General features: G+C 34.7%; 1 protein-coding gene and 1 long non-coding RNA gene across 2 annotated transcripts in view; one reads left to right on the top strand and one right to left on the bottom strand.

The window, feature by feature from the left end:
• Positions 1-15,443, bottom strand: part of LOC127862722 (uncharacterized) — a 185,654-nt gene that overhangs the window by 157,389 nt on the left and 12,822 nt on the right. The gene's annotated exons all lie outside the window — the stretch shown is intronic.
• Positions 7,789-9,528, top strand: LOC127862925 (uncharacterized). The gene is made up of 4 exons (XR_008040857.1): positions 7,789-7,901; positions 8,759-8,876; positions 8,966-9,239; positions 9,435-9,528. It is a non-coding gene; the product is annotated as an uncharacterized LOC127862925 (long non-coding RNA).

Here is a 15,443-nt window from a genome sequence, read left to right on the forward strand (position 1 = left end):
ATTGGCTTAATAGCTAGGGGTATATAGATTTGCACTCTTCCATCCATACGTGTGACTTTTCTGTCGTATATAACTCAATACGTATTCCTGAATTTTACGAGTACAGTAACCAGGCATGTGAGCTTGCGCACCTCTATATTTTCGTTCTGTTTTTTATTTCATTATCCGCACGCTTTTTGAAAAGCATGGGGATGTTGTGGTTATCTCCACCGTCCATCTGTCTGTCCGTCCTGGCCAATATCTCCTCCTACACTTAAGCACTAGAACTTTGAAACTAACACACATGGTAGCTATGAGCATATGTGCGACCCTGCACTATTTGGAATTTTGATCTGACCAATGGGTCAAAAGTTATGGGGGTTTGGGCGGGCGGGTCAGAGATTTTCACTCATTTTGTACGTTATTTTACATTAACTTATTCATGTCTGCACCTATTTACTTCAAATTGATACTGAACCTCTCTTTTCACAATACGGTCAATCTCAACTAATTGCATGGTCCCATTAACAACTCTGGGGCGCCCCGCCCACATAGACCACAGCCACGCCAAATTGCCTTTTACTATAATTTCTTCATTTCTACACTGATTCACTTCAAATTGAAACTGAAATTCTCTTATGACAATACGGTCAATCTCAACTATGCATGACAATACAGTCAATCTCAACTATGCATGGCCCCATTACCAACCCTGAGACGCCCCACCCACATTGGCCACACCCACCCAAAATTGCCTTTAACCATAACTTCTTCATTTCTACACCGATTTACTTCTTATTCATACTGAACTATTCTTATGACAAAACGGTCAATCTCAACTATGCATAGCCCCATTACCAACCCTGGGGCGCCCCACCCACATAGGCCACACCCACCCAAAATTGCCTTTTACTTAACTTCTTCATTTCTACACCGATTCACTTCTAATTGTTACTGAACTTCTCTTATGACAATACGGTCAATCTCAACTATGCATGACCCCATTACCAACCCTGGGGCACCCCTGGGTCAAACATGCTGCGTGGGGATACACGTCGGCCTCTGCTGCGCCATTTCTAGTTATAATTGTAGCAAAGTCTAATTTTTATAAAAAAATTACATTTTAAAATATGTGTCGATTGTAAAATAAACAGTATTGCTACTAGAGGACTGACAATTTACATCAATATTTATCGTCATGTAATTTTGCCCACGTGCATGTCCCTTTAACCAAACAATCATATCTTTTTCAATTGTGATAAGCGTAACTAAAAAGGATTGATGATACATGGATACGTCTACAGTAACATATTAATCGTCAGGGAAACTCGTGCAACTCTGTATGTTTGTTCGTAATTTTTGACACTTTCGGGACAAATTCACGATTGCAGAGATATTCATGTACTAAGAAAACATATCTTGTTGTTTACATTGTTTTCACTTTTGATATTGTAAACCTTGACAACACTATGCATAATAATACAAGAAAAGATCATTAATGTTCTTCCACCCCACAAAACAGGCATGACTTCCAGATTTTTTTTAATTGGCCAGCAATGAAAATCATATAAATTATTGTTTAATAAACTGGCTGGGACTGTTTTTTGCAAGCACCTGTCTAAAATGTTTTAAAATTCAATCAGTGAATGCATTTAATGATGGCAGTACTGTAATATATCTGTACAATGCCTTATGTTACTACATTATTACTAAGTTTCATCATAATTGAAAATCTGCTTATAAGATTGTTATTATGTGTATTAAATGTTCAAAACCTGACTACTACATATACACCATTATAATTTCATGTTAAAAGGTTGAACTATTATCAAGATGGATTGGCCTCTTCATCTTCCTCGATGTAACCATAAAACAATTTGCATGGCTGTAGGTCAAAGCATTCCCTAGATATTGTCTAGAAACAATTGGTCTACGGCAAACCGACAAACGGACCAAAGGACAGATGCAAAGCAAAATAACCCCGAATCTTAGAAGAGGTCCTCTATTTCTAAATAAAGTCTCTTAAATGAACAATCTAGCCTGTGATGAGTGGCTTATGAAATGCAACCTGGTCTACTATCTCACAATATGTTTTGTTGTTATTTAACCTATTGTGATTATTTTGCTTTTGTTGTTGTCACTTGATCTATTCGTGGACAAGAAAAGACGCCATTGTCAAATATTTTAAAGGGGAATCCAAGAGATTGGTCTACTGGAGAATCCAAGAGATTGGTCTACTGGAGAATCCAAGAGATTGGTCTACTGTTTATTCATGCGTGATATTGACATTTCATACAGAAGCAAGCCTAGAGTCAATGATATTTTAAAAATTGGGAAATAAGAATAGAATTATATTTTGCAATTTACTTTATACTACACACAATGAGAAAAAGTGTTCTGCAGTCAGAGGCATATGCCCCCCCCCCCCAAACAGGGCTTTTAACTAGTGATCCCAATTTCAATAGGGTTCATCTACTGTCCAAGGCCAATGAGCATCTGAAGTATCAAACAGATCAGTCAATTCATTGATGAGTTATTGATCAGAAACAATTTTCACACTTATTGTTACAGTGACCTTAACATTTGACCTAGCGACCCCAATTTTGACAGGGGTCATCTACTGTCCTAGGCCAATGCGCAAGGGTAGTAAAAAGCCAATCGGTCCATTCGTTGACGAATTATTGATCAAAAACGCTTTTCCCACTTATTGTGCCGGTGACCATGTCCTTTTACCTAGTGACCCCAATTTCGAGAGGGGTCATCTACAGTCCAAGGATATTTCACATGACAAGTATCAAGCCAATCAGTGAATAAGCTGACAAGTCATTGATTAAAATACTATTTCACACTTACTGTGTAAATTATTTCAATTGGGTTCATCAGTCTACTGTCCAAGGAAAATGTTCATGAAAAGTATCAAATAGGATAGTGACCTTGACCATTGACCTAGTAACCTCAATTTAGATCTGGGTCATCTACTGTCCAAGGCCAATGCACATATGAAGTATCAAGCTAATCAGTCAATTCGTTGACGAGTTATTGATTGGATACCACTTAATGTGATAGTGACCTTGAAATTTGAAGAAGTGGCCTCAATTTTAATATATGTCATTTACTGTTCAAGGCCAATGCAAATGTGAAGAATCAAGCCAATTGGTCAATTTGTTGACGAATTATTGATCGGAAACGATTTTCACACTTAGTGTGATAGTGACTATGACCTTTGACCTAGTGATTACAATTTCAATAGGGATCATATACTGTCCAAGGCCAATGCAGAAGTGATGTACATGTATCAAGCCAATCGGTTAATTTGTTGACGAGTTATTGATCGGAAACGATTTTCACACTAAGTGTGATAGTCACCTCGACCTTAAAGCCTTGACCAAAACCTTTCAGGTCACCTTGACCTTAGCTCTTAAAACCTTGAATAGACTGATTTGACTCTACCCAATGTTCTTGTTCATTATTTGTCCTTTTTTATAATAGTATTTTATTTGTTAAACAGAGAATTGTTAAAATGCTTAATTACAACTTTAAAATATCTGTTTTGTACAATTGTTAAGTGTAAAATGTTGTATGTTCCGATTCTACAAATGCACAGTACGCATGTGTAGAATTGCACTTTGTTATTGAAGTAAATTTACCGTTTGCTAAACTTCCACAGGTTTAAATGTTTAAATACACACATGTAACTTCATAAACTACAGATCTGAAAATGAAGATATCGCATATATAAAGTCTACATGTAAATATACCTAATATTGTAAATCATAATAATGAATAAAAGATAGTAGATCTCTCTGAAAGTAGTCGATGAAAAACTACATTAGCATCTTGAATATTTTTAAAGTTGTACGATCCATATTAGTAATCTGCTACAAGTCAGCATATAACATGTTTACACTATACCATTGTACAGAACACAAGTCGACGAATCACAATTCAACATTTTACAACGCATTGTCATACTACAATGCAACTGGTGTTAGGGTACAAATTGTCGTTAGTAGTAGCCTCCCTTCTATTATTGTGGACGATTCTAGATTAAGGTAACGATTTATTAAAATATATCTTTATCATCATTGTTATATTCATGGATGCAGATGGTTGTTTCACGCATCGTATTACTCAATAAGTGGTTCTCAACCACCTGCGTGCTGTAAACAATTTACTTTGTAACACAATGTAAATAAACAATGCATCAGAAATTTACATATTTTTTTTCATTACCATATTAGGTTTAAACATCTGATTTAACATGGAAGTCTGACCTCATTATCTATTGAACGCAGACCGGACTCAGCATGGTTACGTTTAACTAATTTGTGGTGGATTTATATATATTTTCAGCATCTAACCTAGTTCAAAAGTGTTCTCTCTGATCAAAGACGTACAATTTAGACTTGGCTTTCCTCTTGCATGAGAGTACAAGGAAGCACAGGAGAGCGATTTTGTGTTGAACATTACTTCAAAGAGGAATCCTGTATTGATCCCCTTTTAAATGTTTTTTTTTTAAATAAGACTGTTTGGCATCTGTGTGATATTTTGTTATAGTTATAATGATTTGTAATGGTTAGATTATGGTAAATTATTCGAGGTAGATTGTGAAACAAGTTCATTCCTGGAATCCATCACCACGGGGGTCTTATTTCTTTTTTGAGAAGAAGCCAGTGCTTTCCTGCATAGTGGTGAGTAGTGCTGCAACAATACGCCAAAAAACGTATTGCTATATATTGTCTGTTCAAAAACCCGTATTGCAATATATTGCTAACTTGTAACAGAATTATAAATCGCCAGCTAATCACCAAAACCAACTTAATTACACGAACACAACCTTTGTATTGTATGTTTAGGTTCTAGTTATATCCTATTGGCAATTCTTTTTTCCCTTGGAATTGTCTATACAGTCCAACTCGGCGTTTGTTTCGTCTGCCATTTTGAGATCTATTATGAAAGCCGACAAGACATTAAGAAGAACAATAACCCGAAAGAGAATTGTGGATGTTAAAAGCCGGTTGTTTAACTTATCAGAATGCAGTTATATAATGTTTTTTTGATCATTATTACTTCTGTTTATAATAACATCAAGTTACAATTTTATTATGTAATTCATTTTTTTTCGTATTTCCATAAGCTTCATCTTAAATGTAACAGTATGACATGCAAAATCAGATCTTGCGGACTCCCATGTATCAACACTACTCCGTATATTAGACTTTTTAGAATGCTATTTTTATGTAACAATTTATTTTAACTAAACACCATTTTGTTTAGTTTACCTTGATATCATTATTTCGGATGGGTTTTCTGGACAAAATGTGATGAATTTTTGCAGAATTTTCGTACCGGTATGATGAAAATTGTATCACAATACAATATGCGGATTGCGATATATACCGATATACCGGTATATTGTTGCAGCACTAGTGGTGAGCGTTAACCTCAGGTAGCCACTGGTACCGTTTTTATACGTCTTTGGTAGGATGCGGCAAGGGATTAAACCCACAACCTCATGCACTTGAGGCGAACGCTCGACTACCACTGAGCTGTCGAGGCAGTTTTAAACTGTGGTTGCTTTGTTATAACAATTGTTATCAATATGACACATACTAGACATGTATATTACCTCAAAATTACCTTAATATTGTTTCAGATCGAAGCTATCCCCTACAAATCAATGCTCCAGAATGGATCCTGGATGTGTAGAAACTTTTAGCAATAGACTGAATAGGGTTATCGGTTTGCTGGAATCCTGTACATATCAATCTTTGCATGATCTAAGACATGAACTTGAATGCATAGCCTCTGCAGCTGCACGTTTACTATCAAATAGTACTGCAGCCAGTGTTGAATATGATTTATTGACAAGATTTGTGGGTTTTGTTGTACAATCATGAGATTGTAAAAGGCACAGACAATTTTAAGCTCGAGTCTGTTAAACAACATGATGATAGCATCGTGCATAAAAGGTACATTGAGATAGGAGAGGTGAAATTACAACCATCCTGTAAGAGTAAGGCTGCTGAAGCTTTAAGAACATTGCATGAAAGTCAGCACAACAGTCTGGCTATCAAATTTCGCACTGCCCATGCACTGGCCAAAACCCACATGAGTTTTAGAACATACAGTACCATATGTGTGTTAGAAGAGGCCAAGGGGTTGGATGTTGGTGTGAACTATCGTAATGACAAAGCTGTTGCTTCTTTTACAAAAGCTTTTGCAACTGTTGTGCAAAGAACAACTGTAGAAAAATTGAAGAATACACAGTTCTGTAGTTTCACAATTGATGGTTCAACTGATTTCACGGGAGATGATCTTGAAAACATCTACATTCGAACTGTTCACTCCGGACGTGTTGAGGACACGTTCTTGCACATAGGTTGTGCCGAATCTGGCTCCAGCAAACACATACATGAGCATGTCAAGGAAGTGTTTGCAAAACTTCACATTACAGATGAAATGCAGTCAAAACTCGTCGGTTTCACTGCAGATAGAGCAGCAAATATGCAGGGTATAAATAAAATTCTTATGTAAAGCTTATAATAAATCTTATTAAATATATTGCACTTTGCCTCTGAGTCTTTAACAAATACATTTTATATTGCACATATTTGAAAAAAATCTTAAATAAATACACAACTCTGAAATAAATACATTGCAGAAGCTAAAAAAATGTTACAACAAAAATAGTTGGTAAATCCTTCTTTAAATCTGAGCAAAAACATGATGAGTAACAAACAAATATATTATGCAATTTTGAATGAATAATCGCTTAAAGGGGCTATGGCTTGTTGAAGCGTCCCAAAGGGGCAGTCAATAACAAAATCTGAAAAAAAAAGTTATATATTTACACATTAAAATACTATATATGAAAGGAAAGGTATTTACGCCGTCTCGTGCAAATAACTCTTGAATGACTATTAAGTCATGAGTTCCATACCTCAGCCGACATTTTTCAAACATGTTCATTATTTGTGTTCATCAATTGTATGTTCTTGTCTTTTATTTATTTGGTTTATTCATTGAATATGTATTCCCACATTAAATTAAAATTGTAATCTACGTGTTTGTTACCATAGAGTATTAGACTAGTTTCTTTAAAATAATTCATTTATATTTCAAATTTCAGGTCACAAGACTGGACTTGCAACACTGTTGAAAGCAGAATGGCCACACCTAGTAGCTACACACTGTCTAGCTCACAGACTCGAACTGGCATTCAAAGATGCCGTAAAACTGACAAACATAAACATGTATGAAAAGAGTATGACTCTACTTATTGGACTGTATTATTTGTACCACAAGTCCCCTAAACAGAAGAAAGCGCTTCAGAGAGCATTCGTCATGATGGGCTTCAAGGCATCTATAATGCCTACACGCATCGGTGGGACCAGATGGTTGCCACACTTGGACCGTTCACTGTCAGCCTTCTTTAAAGGCTACAGAGTGCTAGTGTACCAGCTACAGACGTCATCCCATGACAATGCCAAGGCAGAGGGGTTTGCCAAGCTGGCTACAGATGGCTTTTTGATCCTTTACTTGCTACAGCTCAAGGTAATTTAAAATGATAACAGTTTTTTTTCTAGTTTGATATTAATTTAAATGTATTTATAACAATAATTGCTATCTAATTATATTTGCTTATTTTATTATTGATATTCATTTATTAATTTCATAAACGAAAATTTGACAAAATATAATATTTGACTTGCTTTTAAATACCGGCTTTTGGATATTACATGTACAACGGAATTCTTTCCTATTTAAATGCTGTCATTATTAAATTATTTTCATTTTATTAAGGCTGTGGTTTCAATGTTGATGAGACTGTCAAAGTATCTACAGAAGTAGGAGGTTTCCTTGGCTGATGCTTACTCTAGGGTAGCTGTAACCATGAAAGGCCTTGTGACCTTGAAGTCGTAAGTATGTTAAAATATAGTGCCAACACGTTTTAATAATACATGTAGTTAAAGAGTTAAAAAAAAATAACCATTCCTGCTTCAGGGAGTCAGAGTGCTTAATAGCTGACGTTGAGCAAGTCCTCTCTGACAAAGCTTATGATGGCATTGAGTTGACATTTAGGGGTCAGAGACCACAACCTGTGCTTGAAAAAAATGTTGACTCTATCATAGGCAAAATTGAGGAACACTTTCCGCAGAAGGACCCAGTCATTGAAGCTACCAAAATAACTGGACTGAACAATTGGCCTTCAGACCAATCAATGAAACGTATAACACAGTTATGCAGGCATTTCCATGTGTGCTTTAAGCACCAGGGCACCCCTATGCCTTAGTACTATTCAATTTATTCAATGTTTACACCAATTTGTATAGCTATAATCTTTCAACATGTATTCAAAAAATAATCAAAAAGGAGATGTTAAGAAAGATTCAAAAGCTATTCAAGTTAAAGTTTAAGTTCAATAAGATTTGGTTTAGTTAAGTACCTTAAAATTAAACAAATTCAAGTGGTTACCCAGTACAAGCGCGTAAGACTATTTGCCCCAGTGCCTTAGCAAATTTCTTGGGAAAGGTCTGTTAAGTGTTATGGTGTTCCTGTTAGTGTTGTATTTTTCTGTTATTATTTATTGGTTATTTCTCAGTTTTCAGTGTATGGTATTCAATTTTACTGGTATATGGCTTCAGCCATATCCCCATTTATTTCTCTTCATTATGAGTACTTCTCTGAAATGCAATTGTGAACTAGTATTGTACAGAAGATTCACACTTATTGTCAACTATATTGGTAAATAAAATTAGTTTGTGTTTACTTCCAGAGTATGGAAATGGTGAGGTCAAAATTTTGTGTGGCCACTTCAGAGATGTCCTCAAGTTTGACAGTGAGGAAATTGTTCTGGAGGATTGGAAACTTCTGCGAGACCATGTGTATAAAAAGTAAGTGAGGTTTTGTAGGATTTTGATTCTTATAAAAAATGAATACTAGGCTTGCTCATGTTCAGCTTTATTTGAATATACTTTTTCAGGTATCCAGACTCCCTAGAAGGCGTGAAATGGCCAGACATATTCCGTCTGATGCATGGACGGGATGTTGATTTGGCCCTAAAGCTTGTGGAACTGGTGCTGGCGCTGCCACCGACTTCTGTTAAAAATGAGACAACATTCAGTGCAATGAAGCTTATCAAGCATAAGAGAAGGGGAAAGATGAGCACTGATACATTAAATGATTTGGTCGCCATCCACCTTGAGGCCCCCAGCATTGCCCTATTCAACCCAGATGATGCCATAATGGAGTGGATGGTTTGTTCCCTTTACTTCTATTACCTATTTATTTTAACTATAAACATATCTGTTGGTGCATATGATATTGTGCAGTATATCATATTACAGTTGTTTTATTTACTCTTTTAGGGTATTGATTTTACTTCACTTCACAAGCACATGGTATATTAATTAATAATTGCAGCATATATGTTGACTTTCAATTTTTGGCAGACAAGCAGCACTGGTAGACGTTTGGGGTATTATCGAAAGAGGAAGGTACCAGAGGATGAGTCACAGGTCACAGACATGACAGCACCAGGTCCATCAACCAGTGATGAAGGAGAAGCTACTTCTGTATAGATAAAAAACTGTGTCAATTAGAAACCATTCAATCAGCAATGAATACGCTTACGGTGAAATGTGAATGTATGGACAAAAAAGTGTCACAAATTGAGATCAAAATCAGAGAAATCGAACAAAGCCGCGAATATGACGGTACTATGCTGGAGAATTTAAACAGAAAGCAAAAGGAAATTGAATTTCTAACTGGACGGTTGAAAGACCATGAACGCCTCATGCAGCACGAAGTCACTGATCTTAATTGTTGAAGCATTCGGGATAATCTTCTTTTCTTCAAAATTCCCGAGGAAAAAGATGAACAGTGTGAGAAAAAAATACTGGACTTCACGGAATCAAAATTACGTATCGAGAACGCATCCAGGGACATTAAATTGCACCGTGTTCATAGAATAGGTCGGTATAACAGCGCAAAAATTAGGCCTATTGTAGCCAAATTTGCTTATTATCCGGATCGAGAACAAGTGCGGAAGGCATCCAAAGAGCTAAAAGGGACCCCGTATGGCATATCGGAACAATACCCCAGGGAGGTAATGGAAACCCGACAAAAGCTTATTCCAATCATGAAGAAGGCGAGAGAAGAGAATAAGGAGACCTACCTGAGGCTGGATAAATTATTCATCGACGGACGTGAATACAAGTCGAATGCTTAGGAGAAATGTGGGAGTGTTGTGAAATGTGTAACCTGGAACGTTGAGGGGCTCACAACGGACAAGTCTTCATCACCGGTATTTGTAAAATTACTTTCACAATATGATATTATTTGTTTAACTGAAACATGGACAAACTCAAAATCGAATATTAAATTGTCTGGATTTAGTGATCCAATACATTCATATAGACGTTATCAAAATAAGCGTGCGAAGCTTGCAAGTGGTGGAATTATTGTATATATTCGCGATAATATACGAAAAGGGGTTTCAGTTGTTAAAAATGAAATAGATTGTCTATTATGGATTAAACTTGATCAACATTTTTTTAATACTGAAAATGACATGTATATTGCTGTGACATATATTGCACCTGAAAATTCACCTGTTCACCCACGATTTGATGGAGATATTTTTAAAACTATTGAATCTGATATTAATACTTTCAGCGAGCTAGGTGCGGTTTACGTAACGGGCGATTTAAATGCAAGAATTGGTTGAAAACTAGATTATATTGCATATGATCGTAGTTTAAGTAATCTTGATTTTATAGACATTGACCATCCTATGCCTAGGGCAACGTGTGATTTGAATTCAAACCGCTTCGGGGACGCATTACTAGATTTATGTTTGGCTACAAATTTTCGAGTTGTTAACAGTAGATTACATAACGATAATAATATTGGTAAAATAACATGTTTTACACACAATGGGCAGAGTTTAGTTGACTATCTGTTAACACGCTCGGAAAATTTTGTAAATATCGTGCACTTTACAATACAAGATTTTTATGAATTTTCTAATCACGCTCCCCTTGAATATAGTTTAAAAATTGGGACAACTAGCAAAACATATAAGCGAGGACGTAAAACTTTTGTGAAATGGAATCCTATTCACAAGGAAGCGTTCCTTTCAGAATTATCGGGCGACATTGCGAATCTCGAGTTAAGTTTAAAACGAGGGATAGATAATAACGATGATGCAGAGGAACTAGCATCAATGTTTACTCAATACTTAACGTCTAAAGGTAATCCTTATTTTGCGCACACTATTAACTGCGATAGAAATCAATTCGATTCACATGGCAAAAATAAACAAAAATGGTATAATGCGGAGTGCAAAAGTAAACGTAAAGAATATAAGGATGCTTTGTACAATTATAACCAAATTAATAACGAGAGCAATCGACAGTCAGTATTAGAGAAAAAGAAATCGTATAAATATTATTGTCGTAAATGCAAGACAGATTTTAATAGAACTTTAGGACGCAAAATGGATAGCATGAAATCTAAGTCACCTAAAGACTTTTGGAAAATGTTCAAATAAAGATCACCAAATCCTGACGGAGAAACAATTGAATTAAATGAGTTTGTTAAACACTTTAAAAACCTGGCTAAAAACGAAGGTAATATAAATAATGAAAACAGTATAAATTTTGTTCGCAATTTCGACAGTAACCATAACTTTGAAAGTACTTACCCGGAGCTCGACAGATACATAACAATCGAGGAAATTATCATGGCAACAAAACGATTAGGAAATAATAAGGCATGTTCTTCGGACAATATAATATACGAATACTTTAAAGAAAGTGTTCATGTAATAGGTGATGCATTGGAATTGTTATTTAACCATATTCTCAAGTCCGGGAAAGTTCCTCACAGCTGGTCAACGGGTCTGATTATTCCCCTTTATAAAAAGGGCGATCCTTCAATACCCAACAATTATAGAGGTATAACCCTTGTGAGTTGTTTTGCTAAGTTATTCACGAGTATACTCAATGAACGCTTACAAAATTGGGCTACAGCTAATGACATTTTAACTGACGCACAGTTCGGATTCAAACCGGGTTATAGTACGGTCGACGCATTATTTGTCCTTCAATCATTGATTGAAAGTCATATCAATAATAAACAAAAACTGTTTTGCTGCTTTGTCGATTATTTAAAGGCATATGACTTAACGGATCGTATGCATCTCTGGTTTAAGCTCATTAGGTCCGGTATCGATGGCAAACTCCTGTCCGTTTTTCGCTCTTTGTATAACCAGATTAAATTAGGTGTCAAACATATGAATAGTATTTCCGATTTATTTGAATCCGACATCGGGTTATTACAGGGAGAAATATGTTCGCCAATAATGTTTTCATTATTCATAAATGACATTGAGTTGCACTTACAAGCTGATATAAATGCGGGCATTACAATTGATCAATTATCCATTTATCTTCTATTATTCGCCGACGACGCAGTACTAATCTCAGAATCATCTGAGGGTTTACAATCATCCTTGAACAATTTGTTTGAGTATTGCACGAAGTGGAATATAACGGTGAATGTCGAAAAAACAAAAATTGTTATTTTTCATAAAGGCAGATTAAAAAAAGGCTATACATGGGTGTACAATAATAATCCAATTGGAATCGTGAACAATTTTAATTATCTAGAAAAAGTAGTTTCAAGCAGCGGCTCGTTTATACAAGCCACAAATACTTTATCAGCCAAAGCGCTTAGAGCGATGAACGCATTATTTACTGTTACAAAATCATTGAATGTATCTGTTAAAATAATGTTAAATCTGTTTGATGCATATGTTGCCTCGATTCTAAATTATGGAAGCCAGGTATGGGGGTTTACTAAAGCCGAAAATATTGTGCGTGTCCAACGCAAATTCTGTATATGGCTTTAAGTGTAAAAGCTTCTACTAATTCAAATGCTTTGTATGCCGAAGTAGGGAGATATCCGATGTATTTATGTTGATATTTGCGAGTAGTTAAATATTTCTTAAAATTGTTCAACGAAAAATCTTCTAACTGTATTTTAAGTAATATTATTCGTAAACAATTTAAAGAATCATGTGATAATCCTCACTCCAAGTCATGGACATCAAACGTTCGGAAACTCTTGCAAGAGTCAGGTTTTAATGACGTATGGTTATATCCAGAATCGGTTAATGTTAACAGCTTTATTATAATGTTTCGCAATAGATTAAAAGATTTGTTTATTTCAAAATGGCGAATTGATGTAAATGACTCTCCATCACTTTATTTGTACAAAGAATTGAAACCCATATTTGAAAGATCCATTTATTTTGACAAAATTGAAAATTCGAAATTTAGAAACATAATCGCAAAATTGAGATTATCTTCCCATGTTCTATTTATAGAAACTGGTAGGTACCAAAATATTCAAAGAAATGAAAGAACATGTACATTTTGTTCAATGAATGAAATTAAAGATGAGTACCATTTTGTTCTTATATGTCCTTTATATGATAATATTAGAAATACATGTATACCTGTTTTTTACAAAAGAAGACCAAGTATGTTTAAATTTGTACAATTGTTGAATGAGACTAGAAAATCTGTATTGATACGTCTAGCTAATTTTTGTATAAAAGCATTTAAACTTAGAGCCGAAAATTTATAGTCTTATGAGAGAATAGTTTTTTCCCCAAAATTGTGATTTTGTAAATAATTTATAACTGCATAATGTCTATATTTTATTTTTCTCAATCACTAACGGATCATAATCATTTACTTAACTTTGTTAAACAATTAAGAGCCTTCTCTTTCTCTTTCATATTGCATTCTCACAAAAATCATCTATGTGTAAAAATGCATAAACATTTGTTGTTAGTTTGACGCATGTGTATGTATATGTATTTATGATTGATTTATTGTTTTTGACGATGAGCTGTATATGCTTAAGTCGCAAATAAACTATCTATCTGTTCTGTAAGACAGAGTTTAATAAGCTATGCTTTAAAACACAGCATAAGAAAAAAGTCAACATGTATGATAAACGTATGCCATCTATGCCTTCACGTGTCAAGTAATCTTATGGAAAATAATGATCAGGCTTGTTTTACAGGATATGGTTTCTGACAAAGAGGATCTCCAGGATTGCAGTGATGATGAGATGAACGAAGAAGTCGTTTATCACATGTTAAAGAGTTTTGATTAATATACCATTTAAGGACATACTTACCTCGACTTGTTATATTGTGTTGCAATTGTTTTTGCAATAGGCTTTACAGTTAACGCTGATACAATTTTACTTTTTAAAAGATTATCTGCTATTGAATGATGAAACCCATTAGCAGGGTGTATATTTAAAAAAATTATTTTGGGCTAGTAATTTTGCTGCTGGGCTACTTGTCTTCCCTGAGAAAACATAAAAGTTACAAATAGTCAAATAAATTATGTCTTTCTATAAAGAGAATGTAAAGTTTTATTTCAATTAACGGCATGACCATACATTCTTATATTTAAGTATGTATGGTTGAAAAGATGAGGTCATAATCGTTTGTAAAAACACCATTTAATTGTTTGTTTGTTGGGTTTGAATGAAATTAATCACGTTATCAAAACATTTACGGCCCTTAATTTTACATGTACTGACCGCATAGTACACCACAATCAAATCAGAGCTTGTAAAATCACAGTACAAAGACTTTTCATACGTAACTAAGATGATAAATTCAATCCCATATTGTAGTTATCTTAGTTTGAGATAAATATTTAACGTCAACAATCTGAACTGATATGTTTCTACGATTATGAGGACGATAAACCAAAATGTCCTGTGGATGTTCTAACAGTTAACCTGTTTATTCATGTCAGGTCGTTTTACGAGGAGATCATTTATAAAGGTGAAGTGAATGTAAGATAATTTAAATAGTATCAGACTTTATCAATTGGTTTTCCATTTATAGAACATGGGGTGATAAAACTATTTGTACTTTGCCCTTACATATGATATACAGATAAAGGTTGCAAAATTTTAGTACAAAAAGCAGTTAATATTATTGTACATGTGTATCAAAGCTTTGGGTTGATTTGTATGACACACTGGGCACACTGACCCCTATACTAAAATAGAACACACTATGTAATTTTTACAAATTCAATTATATCGTCAAAATATTGACTGAAACATGACCACAATATTTTTTGCTCAAATTCATTTTTACCGGTAAACATTCTTTTATGTTTGTTTTATGTTTTGCTGAATAAAACACACTGCATTTACCATTTAACAATACTTTGTGGTGTAAAAATAGTAATGCAATTTCATTGACAGGAATTTATGTGTGAATAACGTTACAGTCTTCGCACAACTAGTCAACTTTGTACAGGACAGAGGTTCAGAAAACTTTGTACATAACCTACCTGCTCCAGAATATAGTTGTAAAATAATCTGGTTTCATTGCAGTAATCTGAAGGTCATAA

This window comes from Dreissena polymorpha, chromosome 1, assembly GCF_020536995.1.
Source record: "Dreissena polymorpha isolate Duluth1 chromosome 1, UMN_Dpol_1.0, whole genome shotgun sequence".
In the NCBI taxonomy this organism is placed as follows: domain Eukaryota; kingdom Metazoa; phylum Mollusca; class Bivalvia; order Myida; family Dreissenidae; genus Dreissena; species Dreissena polymorpha.